The sequence below is a fragment of the Eumetopias jubatus genome, unplaced genomic scaffold (assembly GCF_037043125.1).
Source record: "Eumetopias jubatus isolate StellerSeaLion01/CBP00866 unplaced genomic scaffold, mEumJub1_p1.0 scaffold_3, whole genome shotgun sequence".
NCBI lineage: Eukaryota > Metazoa > Chordata > Mammalia > Carnivora > Otariidae > Eumetopias > Eumetopias jubatus.
In genome coordinates this window covers 101,809,774-101,822,495 of record NW_028274809.1, presented here as the reverse complement: position 1 = coordinate 101,822,495, position 12,722 = coordinate 101,809,774, and the positions used below count along the sequence as shown (strand labels likewise).

General features: G+C 38.9%; 1 protein-coding gene across 1 annotated transcript in view; it reads right to left on the bottom strand.

Annotated features, from left to right (window-relative positions):
• PTPN4 (protein tyrosine phosphatase non-receptor type 4) overlaps window positions 1–12,172 on the bottom strand; it is a 221,620-nt gene extending 209,448 nt beyond the window's left edge. The window contains exon 1 of the mRNA XM_028101288.2: window positions 12,099–12,172. The gene's annotated coding sequence lies outside the window, so the exon portion shown is untranslated. The remainder of the gene's footprint in view (window positions 1–12,098) is intronic.
• Between the last annotated feature and the right edge of the window lie 550 nt (window positions 12,173–12,722).

The following is a 12,722-nucleotide window of genomic DNA, read 5'->3' as shown; positions in this document are numbered from 1 at the left end:
TCATCCCCCCAAATTTCAGAAGTTTTGCCCAAGCTTCATATTGCCAAAATGAAGCTCAAATGGTAACAGGGATGCAGCAAGAAAAATCAGAGAAAGGGAAACTCAGCAATAACAGGAGACAGACAGTTAAAAAACAGTATCCACAGCTATAGTAGTGAGCAACAGGCAGTGATCCCGGCAAGCAGGGCCTATTCTGTGGAGGTCAGATAAGCAGGCGCTATCCCAGCAATCAGGAAAAACATAATAGGGAAACATGCCTAATTTCATGGTTCTTGATGAAAGGCATATAGCAGAGAGCAAAGAGCTCCAGCTATAAGACTAGAATTCAGGAATTCAAAAATAGGAGACAGAAAATAGGACAGCAGCAGAAAAGATATAGATTCTGGACTCAAATTAACCTACTTTCAAAACCTAAATCTGCCATTTTCTAGCTGTGAAAGTCTAAACAACTCAGCTTTTTGAGCCTCAACTTCATCTATAGAAAGGGGATAACACTATCTACTGAGGGAATTAAATGAGATATTATATTTTAAAACACCCAGCAGAGTTCAACAAGTATTAGTTCCATCCCTTTCTCTTTGCCTTCCATTTTTCATCTAAGCTACTACAATAAGGAAGTCTTTTGCTTGGCTACAAAATCTGAAAGGCGTCTCTGACCAGGCATTAGAGGACTTTAGGTACAGAAAGTAAGACAGATCACTGAAGCAAAATGCCTCATGGGAGCACTAATTCATACAGAAACGGTGAAAGAAAATGAGTTCCCCAAGTAAAAGGGCCTAAAAAACTGAAGTAGAGTAAAAGTTTAAATAATTAGAATCAGGGACGCCTGGGTGGCTCAGTCAGTTAAGCGTCTGCCTTCAGCTCGGGTCATGATCCTGGAGTCCTGGGATCGAGTCCCGCGTCGAGTGCCACGGGGAGCCTGTGTCTCCCTCTTGCCTGCTCTGCCTCCTGCTCTCACTGCTTGTGCTCTCTCTCTCTCTGACAAATAAATAAATAAATCTTTAAAAAAAAAAAAGAGTAAATAATTAGAATCAGTTAGCCTAATAGCATATCCACACAAAAGAACATGTCATTATATAAAAAAAGAAAAATGGGGAGAGCTCCCTGTATATTGAAGTCAAAGGATTGCCAACATATATTTTAAATGAAAAAGCTGTAATAGAAAACATTAAGATAATGTTGCCTTCTACATAGAAAGTAGGGGAAATAGTGATCTATATTTATATTTTGCTTCTATTTGCAAAAATACTGGTAAAATACACAAAAAATAAAAGTGGTTACCTATAGAGAGCAGAGAAGGCAGGGACAGAGTAGTAATGCGACTCTCAATACATACCTTTTTATATTATTTTGAAATTTGAATCAATAACCATATTACCATTAAAAAAGAAAACCTAAATTTTTAAATACTTGAGAAGTCAGTTTTGTAATATATTCTGCTACACTTATTAGGACTTACCTGTACATATTTTAGCTGTATACTAACATAGTTAACCATGACTTATCTGTATACATTCCTAGCAGTATAACAGACTTTAAGTTCCTCCAAAGAAAGACGTATAATCTCCTTGAAGATAAGGATCATGTCTTATTCATTCTGTAACCCCTATGCCAAGCACAATGTCTGATGCTCACTGCCAAGCACAGTGGTTCAAATAACCACTATACAGTTTCTTTCTCTTAATCTCCATGGTAAGGTGTATGTAACATTAAAAAAAAAAAAAAAAAGATATTTTTCTTGATTCTGTCCCCTATTCCACCATGACCCAAGAGACCTTCCTTCTTCCCTTTATGACCAAATTTCTAGGAGTTGTCGAGTCCACATTCATTGTATGTCTAATTTCCTCAATTTAGTTTTTCACTAAACCCTTCTATTATAACTCTTCTGCTATGACAATGAATCTCAAACTTTAGTATATATCAGAATAACCATAGCAGCATTTAAGCAGATTTCCTATGCATCCACCTCCCCACTCCTCACTTGCCTTTTAATAATCTATAAGGTCTAGAAGGGCAGTTAAGCATCTGCTTTCAGCTCAGGTCATGATCCCATGGTCCTCGGATCCAGCCCCGAATCAGGCTCCCTTGCTCAGCAGGCAGCCTGCTTCTCCCTCTCCCCCTGCTGCTCTCCTGCTTGTACTCTCTTCTCTCTCTGTCAAATAAATAAATAAAATCTTTTAAAAAAATAATAATCTATAAGGTCTGAAATGAAACCTGGGGAATTGTTTTTTTTTTTTCAAGATTTATTTATTTATGAGAGAGAAGAGTGAGAGGGCGGAGGGAGGGTGTCAGAGGGAGAGAAAGAATCTCAAGCAGAACTCCCCACTGAGCTCAGAGCCCAATGTGGAGCTTGATCTCAGGATGCTGAGATCATGACCTGAACCAAAATCAAGAGCTGGATGCTCAACAGACTGAGCCACCCAGGCACCCCAGGAATTAATATTTTTTTAATCAGTATCTCATTTAATTCTGATACAGGTAACCTGCCTAAACACATCTGAAAACCAATCAGCTAAGGTCATCAATAACCTTCCAATAGCCAAATTCAAAGCACTTTTGTTCCTCTCTCTCTCAGCATTTGATACCTCCCTTGAAACTCCTTCCTTCATGGCCCTCTACCACACAGCCACACACTCCTCTCTCACTACCATTTAGGCTTCTTCACTTCTAAGAGCCCTTAACCTTTAAATGATAATGCTTGGGGGCTCTGTGAGTGACCCAATTCCTAACTTTATACACTTCACAAGTAGTAAGAGTCATATCCACTGCTTCAACTACCACTAATATAACCCTAAATCCTGAAACTTTAAATTCCGGAGGATATAAAGTATAGGAGGAAAAAAAATACTTTAGCATCACACAAATCTGAATTCAAATTATTTGTTCTGCTATTTAAATGGTAACATGCTTAAAGTCACATACTTTTCTAAATTTCCACTTTGTTCTCCTTTAAAACTGAGAACACCTAACAAGATTTTGTCCAGATTAAATGAAAAAAATAAAAAGATTAAATGAGAGAAGTTCCTTTCCCTTCCTAGCATGCCCAGAGGACCCCATGCCATGGGCCTCAGAGGTGGCAGGCAAGGGACAACTAGTCTAAAGTTGGGAGACTGGCAGATACAAGGTGACTGAGCATATAAGTAAATATACTGAGGATAATGGAAGCCAATTTCTTACTGTGGAAAAGGATTTACAAATACAGAAAGGGGGAAGACTAGAAAGAACCCTGGGGTGTTGGATTGGAATTGGATGTATCAGTGTAAACTTTTTAAATATATATAATTAGATACAGAAACAGATTCAGATGTGTACATATATATATTTCCTGTGTCCACTCTAGAAGTGATTATACCACAGTAAAACGAGCATATTAAGCATACAAATTTTGGTTTCTAGATACCACCTCTACTAAAAGAAATCAGAATTCCTTGGGAAATGCATGATTCCAGAGCTGGGACAGAAAAAGTACAAAATGAGTCTGGAACATCTCACGCCAGAAAGTAAGGAATAAGTCAAAGGATGGGGAACGTATCAAAAAGATTGAGAAGCCCTTTTGAAGGGGGTCCCACTAGCCATATCTAGGACAATTTGAATTTCAAAAAAAAAAATTTTTAAATAAAATCCACTGAATAGGAATAGATCCATGAGTACATACTGATATAAATAAATGAAGGAGTAAATAAATGCATGGGGAAGAAGGGAGACATGTGTTTTCAGTAGAAAATCAACCAGTAAATACAGATGGCAACCTTCATAGTAGTGGCTGAATCAGGCAGAAGTCATCAGTGGTCCCAAAGACTGGTGGATGAAGGTTTGATGAAGGAAAGACTACTTGGAGCCTTAGAGTTCTTCTCACAAAGAGCTACCAATTACAAAAGTAAAAAAGATGACTTTACAGTATAGAAACCTAGTAGACATGAACATAACAACGTGCTCAGGGTAAACATCACAGTGGTGGGACAACACTGTATGCATCCTAGTGATGCACTAAGAACACCACATCATTTCTATGGTATTCCTGCCAACAACTCAGTTAGTCTGCACATGAGCAAACCATTGGATGAACTGAAGTTAAGGGACATTTTACAAGTCAGGGTCATAAAAGACAGGAAATACTGAGGAACTGTTTCAAACTGAGGAGACCAAAGAGACATTGTAATTAAATGTGATGTGTGATCCTGAACTGGATCTTAAACCAAAAAGAGAGAAACTGTTGGGATAACTGGAAAATTTTTAATGGCATCTGGGGATTTGAAGGTAGTGTTGCGTCAGTGTTGATTTTCTGATTTGGTGATTATGTAAAAGACCATCCAGGTTTTGGTAAAGACACACTAGATTATTCAGGAGTGATGGGCATCATGTGTGCAGCTTGCTCTCAAATGGTTCAGAAACAGTCTAATGAGATTTAAAATGGTACATTCCTCTGAAATGGCTGGAAGTAGGGATAAAAATGAGAGACCAGAAACGAGATGACTAAGTAGTTTTGCTAAAATTTGAGAATTCAATAAGATATAGCAGAAAGAGAGAAAAGGTCAAAGACAATGTTACAGTTCTTTCTTTGGGCATCTGGAAGAAAAGGCCTCATTAAGCCCACTACAGTGAGTCACACACATGATATTGCACACTTATCTTGTGTACACACACAATATATATGCAATATATATACATATATTTTAATAAAATTATTCAAGGAAAAAACTTTTAATTTAAAATAACTCAAGGGAAAAATTGGTTGAAGGAGATTCAAGAGCTCACTTTTCTGGAGGCCTGAAATTATTTCAAAATAAATTAATTTTTAAAATTCAATAAGAACTCATGACAGCCTTGGCTCACTATATGTACTCAATAAAAATTATTGGGCCTTCCCTTTCCAGCTGCCCAAAGAAGAAATCTTACTATCATCATGAACTCTCTTCTTCTTTCTCTTATATCCAAATGGACTCTCTGTTACAGTGAAACCACCTAATTAGTTTTCACTTCTAGTCCCACATCCTTATTTTCATTTCCCCATTTCCAGCTATAATCTCTCTCCTGGACCACAGCAAGAGCATCCTAACTGGTCTCTCTATGCCATTTCTAACTTCATCTTTACACATCCTTATATCCTTGCAGTGAAATCATTATCTAGAAGTCAAGAGTTACCCTTCAAAATTCATATCTAATCTTATTCCATTACTTAAATATTTACAATTGCTCCCCAATGTAAATTCTGATTTCCCAAGAGGCAGACTAAACACTTGTGCAGGGCACTAGCAATGCAGCAGCACCAAAAAGATATTTCACATACACACACAAAACAATGAATTACTGGGGGGAAAAGGGGAGAGAAGAAAGGCAGGTTAAAAGAGGGACTGTGCGTTGACCTCCTTTGTGTTTATTTTAGGATTTGGTATTGGTTATTTTTTTTTTTATCACATGTGGGAATGCCAAGGGTGAGTGGGTACCATAAACTTTCCAATACTTAGGGCCTCTAAAACAGTGCTTTTCTCATTCCTTTTCCCACCTTGGCACCAAAGAAGATATTTTTTAGCACACTGGGATAAGCCGAGACTATTTAATTAAAGTCAAAAGAAACCATCTGGGGGTTCCAATATGCCCAGGTTCAATAGGTTGATGGGTACCCTGCTCTCTGGCACACAGGTAAGCCATTCATGACACACCAGTTGGGAAGTTCTAAAGTTCTTACTGTAATTCCACACATAGTCCAAACAAGGATCCTCAGAAGGTTTCATCTTCTAAGTAACCAATATCCACATACAGGAACACAGACATCAAGACCCATCCCACAGAGACAGACATATACGAGACAACTTGCATTTCTCCAAACACATCATGCATCCTTCCATACTTCTGATGTTTTGTACATGCTGTTCTCTCGACCCAGATTAATTCCAACCCATCCTCCGAGACACTGCTCAAATGCCACTTCTCATTTCCCCCAGATCTTATTACACCTGTCACTCTAAATTGTAATTGTTTGTTGACATGTGTTACCATCCTAGAATTAGAGTTCAAGGACAATAATCATGTCTTATTCACCTATATACCACTGATCCCTATGATAGACACTCAAATATTTAATTCACATAAAAACGAGTGTTCACTACATCATTTCCAAATAAACCAAACTTTCCTAAATATTTAATTAAAACCATTTAGGTAAAATTAAATTAAAACCAGGTAAAATTTTACAATCAATTAGCATTTTTCCCCCAAAACAAGAATGCTCATTGTTCTTTAAAACAGAAATCTGGCATAGAAATACCACTGGACCATTATCCTAGTCTTATGATTTTTAACTGAGGAAACAAACTATAAGCACAGAGATATTCACTGCAGATTATACGAGTGGAAACTTTAGTAACAACCAATGGTTAACAAAAGGTAAATGATTAAATCAATCACCTGATTGATAAACCATCTGAATTGCTAAGCAGTTGTTTAAATTATATTCATTGTGATGGGAATGGAAAAATGAGATAAATAATATCAGCTACCATTTATTGACCATCTCTTCTATTTAAAGAGTACTAGATACTTTATACATATTATCTTAATCCTCATGAAAATTCAAGGTCAATTATTATTATCCTAATTTCATAGACAAGGAAGTACACTTTAAGGTTATATAATTAGCCCAAAGTTTTTATTTTTTTTTAATATTTTATTTATTTGTCAGAGAGAGAGAGCACAAGCAGGGGGAGCGGCAGAGGGAGAGAGAGAGAGAAGCAGGCTCCCCGCTGAGCAAGGATCCAGATGTGGGACTCGATCCCAGGACCCCAGGATCACAACCCGAGCCGAAGGAAGACACTAAACCAACCAAGCCACCCAGGGGTCCCACCCAAAGTTTTTTAGACCAGATGCCAACCTACATCAATGTGACTCCAAAATCTATCATCTTTTTCCTACATTGCAATGCTTCTACTGGACAATGTCTCCAATATGTTAAACTCAAAATTTTATCTCTACCATACAACTATATTTATAAAAATAGGGACAACTGCCTGGAAAGAAACAAAAATATCGATTAAAGGTGAATGTTGTGACAGTATCATTCCTTTATTTATTTATTTATTTATTTATATCATCCCTTTAAATTAACAACTCTTTAAAGCAGAATTACTGAGCAAAGAACTGAACTCCTGTGGCAATAAAAAAGAACTCCCATTTTAAATTTTTTTTTAATTTTTATTAAGGACACAGAATAGGTTAACATGTAAAAACTTAAGGATGTACTCAACTAACTATATTTAAACAATCATATATTAACCCCAGGGTACTTATTACTAGGATTCAAAACCGATGTTAATAAACTGGATTAAGCAGCATTTTACAGAATAAAAAGGTGAATTTTGGGCGCCTGGGTGGCTCAGTTGGTTAAGCGACTGCCTTCGGCTCAGGTCACGATCCTGGAGTCCCGGGATCGAGTCCCGCATCGGGCTCCCTGCTCAGCAGGGAGTCTGCTTCTCCCTCTGACCCTCTTCCCTCTCGTGCTCTCTCTCTCTCTCATTCTCTCTCTCAAATAAATAAATAAAATCTTTAAAAAAAAAGGTGAATTTTGAGGAAGACTTAAGGAAGCACACGGATCGGAGACAGGAATGTTTAAACTGAGGAAACAAGGGCAGAGGAAAAAACAAGAATATTTTCTTTTCAAGCAAGAATGAGAAACAAGGTTAGTGAGATGAAGTTGGTGGAAAGCCTTCAAGGCCAAGCCAGTAAGCTTGAAATTAATTTGATAACAGTTGTAATAGACACATTTTTAAATGGGAAGGCAGCATGCTGAAATATGGTCTTTAAACATTCAAACTTTGTTCCAAGGTAAAGTACTGTCTTTGGTTAAACAATGTTCAATAATGGGGGCAGGGGGGATAGTCCATCTTCCTTTATGTGTGCTTTACATATACTCTTCTGGAAAAGAAAACTGACTAAACAAAAACGTTTACATAAGGAGTATTTTGGGAAGAGGGGCCCTTTCAGATCTTTCAGATATATTAAATACCACTGTACATTTTAATATTTTGAATACTAAATACCACTGTACATTTTAATAAGAATCCCAGAACTCCAGAGCAAGAAGGAACGCTGGAGATAATCTTAGAGTGACAACCTCTTCATTTTCACAGTGGATTAAATTGAGGCTCAGGAACTAAATAATTTGCCTAAACTAGTGGAAGATTCAATACTAAAACTCAGATTTTCTAGGCAGCAAGATCTAAAGCTGTGCTACCCAATATTATAGCTACTAGCAACATCTGGTTATTTAAATTTAAACTGGTTAAAATTAAATACAATTTTAGGGGCGGCTAGGTGGCTCAGTCGTTAAGCGTCTGCCTTCGGCTTCAGGTCATGATCCCAGACTCTTGGGATCAGCCCTCCATCGGGCTCTCTGCTCAGTGGAAAGCCTGCTTCTCCCTCTTACACTCCCCCTGCTTGTGTTCCCTCTCTTGCTGTGTCTCTCTCTGTCAAATTTAAAAATAAAAATCTTAAAAAAAAAAAATTAGGGGCGCCTGGGTGGCTCAGTCATTAAGCGTCTGCCTTCGCCTCAGGTCATGATCCCAGGATTCTGGGATCGAGCCCTGCATCGGGCTCCCTGCTAAGTGGGAAGCCTGCTTCTCCCTCTCCCCTCTCCCACTCCCCCTTCTTGTGTTCCTGCTCTCGCTCTCCCTCTCTCTCTGTCAAATAAATAAATAAAATCTTAAAAAAAAATTACATACAATTTTAAATTCAGTTCCTCAGGCATGACAGTCACATTCAAGTGATCCATGCCACACATGATTAACGGCTGCATACCTGACAGGGCAGAAAGAGTATTTCCATCATTGTAGAAAGTTTAATTGGACAGCATAATCTACAGAATAAGCTTCAGAGTCAGACAGACCTAGTTTTAATTCTACTTATTTGCAGTGTGATCCTTGACTAGTTATTTAATTTCTCTTTGACCCCATTTGGGGGGGGAGGGGAGGAAACGGAATAAATAATACCTACCTCACAAAGTGTACTTGATGATTATGTGGGATAACATGAAAAGCCCCTTTACACTGTCCGGCACATAACAGACAACACTTCCCTTTGGATACTTTTTTCTTTCTATTCCTCTATGTAACATTTTTATTAAAAGATACAAACACAAGAACACCCCAATTAATATCTTCCCCTCAAGATAATCCACAGTACCTAATTTTCAATCTGTTCCTACCAATTTTTCAAATATTTGCATCTTTCTTCCAGTGTTGCTACTTAGGAATAATGAAATGAATGAAGGTAGGGGGAAATGCCTCTAGTGAAGTGGAAGAGAATGTAATAAATTTCCCATCTTATTTTAAATAATGACTATACTGACTGATCATGCAAAGAAAAAGAAATAAATTACACTATCCCTCGATACTGCACTTCCGCACCAATAAAGAAGATTCTACAGTACTTCTACATTACATTCCTTCTCACCATCTGTACTACTAATTGAATATTAAATGAAGAAATAACACCTTCCTCTTACTGATACTTTCCTGGTAAACAGTAATAAAGAGGATTTCCAGAATGTTAAACCAATCTTTACTACCTTAATCCAGTAAACTGACAAATTTAACAAATCTAGGCTACAGCACATAAAAAACTTCACAACGTGCATGCTATTACACAGAAAAACAACAAAATTCAACTCAGTTTGTAGCCAGGGATTTTCTGCCAACACTAAATTTTATGTAGGAGCAACAACTCATGTTTCGCCACATCAGTTAAATAGACCTGCCATTTCTCATGAGGTCACCAATTTTACACTTTTAAAAACTAGCATAAAGAATTAAAGAACATTCACGTTTAGACATCCACCAAACAAGACTTCTACATATTTTTTAAAGCTTTCTCGTTGCTTAAAACTGACCATATTAACTCCCAAAGGGCGGTCCCCTCAATGTCTCCTCGATATTCATCTGGCATTCTCTACCTTGGTCCTTAAAGATAATTTACTCAAAAACATGACCAACCATCCCCCTTAAAGAGTTCAGAACAAGTCAAATAAATGCTAAAGAGATAACACTGCATATTATACTGTCACTTGACAACTCTAATTAATTTTATTAGATAAAACTAAAATATTTTGAATATGCAAATCAGAGATTAACAATATTCTATGGAGGGGGTCACATAATTTTTTTTAAAAATGAAAAAGAAGAAAAGAAAAAATTTCATTACTATCCTACATAAAGTATACATTTAAAAAAAGTTAGGCTTCTATGCCTCAACTGATGAAATCTAATTTGTGAGCGTCTATAATTTTTTAAAGTCCTTCAATAATAATGAAGTGTACATTGGTCACATTAGAATAGGTCAAATGAATTTTCCTGAGGCTGCATTCTAAGTACATCTGACCCAGAAAGTATTTTTAGCAAGTGTGTTCAATCAATGCTGGTTTTATGCCTAGCTTAAATTAGAAATTGGGTGTCACAAATTTAAAGTAACCAAGTTAGTAGGGACATTTTAAAAGATACTCAGAACATAAGAAAAAACCACAAGTTTGAAACAATTCGATAGCCACAGCCCAAAAGTTAAGCAGGTTAGGAAAGAGGCAGTAAGAAAGGCACATCCTCTTCATTAATACTTTTCAGTAACATGTGATTTTCTTACTTAATAAACTTTAACCTACTCACTATTAATAAAAACTACAAAATAGTGATGGCTCCTAGTGTTTTTAATCTCTTGCCAAATGTTTAAAACAGATTAGCTAAATCATAAATATTCCATGTCCTAAAAAACCATGTTTTTCTTATTAAACCAAACCACTCAGGAACATGATATTGGACCATGTGCATGTGTCAGTGAAAAACAGTAACAAAGATATGTGTGTCATTAAAGTAAAACAAAACAAAAAACAGAAATAGACATAAAAATAGCTTCTGTGGTAACTAGAGCATAAATTTATTCTGACAAAAAATGGTGGGGTCCACAAAAGACTGCACTCTTATTGTAAGTCAGTAAAGAAGTTCTATACAAACTTTTGCTTACGAAAAATCTCTTTTGAAAAAAAATCTATAGGTTGAATTTACATTCATCAAATCCAAGATCTAACTGATATATCTAGCTCTATTCCAAAAAGCACACTTTGTACTCTGAACAACCATTTATTTTAAGGTCAGTTCCTCCTCCCTTAAAAAAATGAAAAATAATTGTTCTCTCTGGCATGTTAAGGTTCGAAAACCAGGATAAAAAAATATCCCGGTTTTTACTGTTCCATAGTCTTTTTACTCAAATCTTCTTTTACAAGTCGGATATATTGGCTTTTGGGTGGTTTATTTTTTTTTTTTTCCTCCATAAACATGTGTTAAGCTGTACTGTTTCAACCAGAGCCAAGATTTGGTCACATAAACCTAATATTACTCCAACTCTGATTTAAAAGCAGTTGGTATATTGCAGATATACAGGTTCCCCTGGAACAAGCGCTTGAAAATCCTCCAAAATCATTCTTGTCCATAGTGGTGTCACTATATAAGGCAACCCTAGATATAAAAGCCTCCCATTCCAAATTTCGCAGAAACACGGATACATGTATCTGTGCAATTGTAAACTGTTCCATTTTAAGGAAACGCTGGGAAATGCATCGGTACGTCTACTTAGCTACATCTCAACTTTTTTTGGCCCAACTACAGTATATACCTGTAGAATCACAAGAGGCTTAAAACTTCAATGGAACGGACAATCAGCCCAGGCAGCATATGCAAGAAGCACTCATATGAGCCAATAAAAAAAAAAAAGAAAAAGAAAAAGAAAAAAGAAAAAAAGGAATCCTATCAACAATGGAAAACTCAGAAGATTCTAAAATCGTACCTAGAGTTTAGGTCCTGTGGAACATTCCATCTCCGCACCGATTCCATCCCTTCTCCCTTCGCTCACCCATAACATCCCAACTATAAGCCCCAGGAGCTGCGAGAGCTGAGGTCCCGGAGAGAAAGGGGGGCGGGGGGGAACAAGCATCATTTTTCTCCTTCTCTTAAATCAACCTTGTGCCTCCGACTAGCCCTACCTGGCTCGCCTCCCACACCCAGGTAACAGCCTCGCGCACCGCGCAGGGCCGAGAGGCCGGCCGGGACCCCAGAGCCTCTTACCTTCGTAGCACAGCCGCGTCCCCTCGGCTGGAGAAGAAAAGCCTCGAGGCCCGGGCGCGCCGGGGGGAAGCGCGTCCGCCGCGCCGCTCCCGGGGGCTCCCTCAGCGCCCCCCCAGCAGCCGCCGCCGCAGCGGCCGCGCCACGGCCCCGAGCCGCCAGCACCACCTCATACTGCGGGGTTGCCGCGGGCCGGCGCCGCCGGGGAGGCGGGAGGCAGGCGGGCGGCCGGCGCGCTCTCCCACCTCCCTGCGGGGATGAGATAATCCACACCCCCCAAGGTGCCGTGGGGGAGGGGAGTCCCTGGGCGGGGGGGGCCTGGCCCCAAACCTCCGACCCTCCCGCCAAAGCCAAGTCTCTCCTGTCCCCGACTCAGGCCCCGAATTCAGCCCCTGGGGACCCAGGAGTCCTGAGAGAACAATGTGGGGGGGCCCCGAGGAGCGGAAAAGCGCGCAGCGCGGCGTGAGCAGGCGGGTAATCCTGGGCAGCGTTTGTGTGTGAGAGTGCAAGAGGAGCTCAATCTACCCACTCCTTGTCCTCCTCCTCTTCCTCCTCCTCCTCCTCCTCCTCCGTCTCCTCCTCCTCCCTCAAGCACACCCCGTCTCCCAGGCCACAGCATAGCAACCG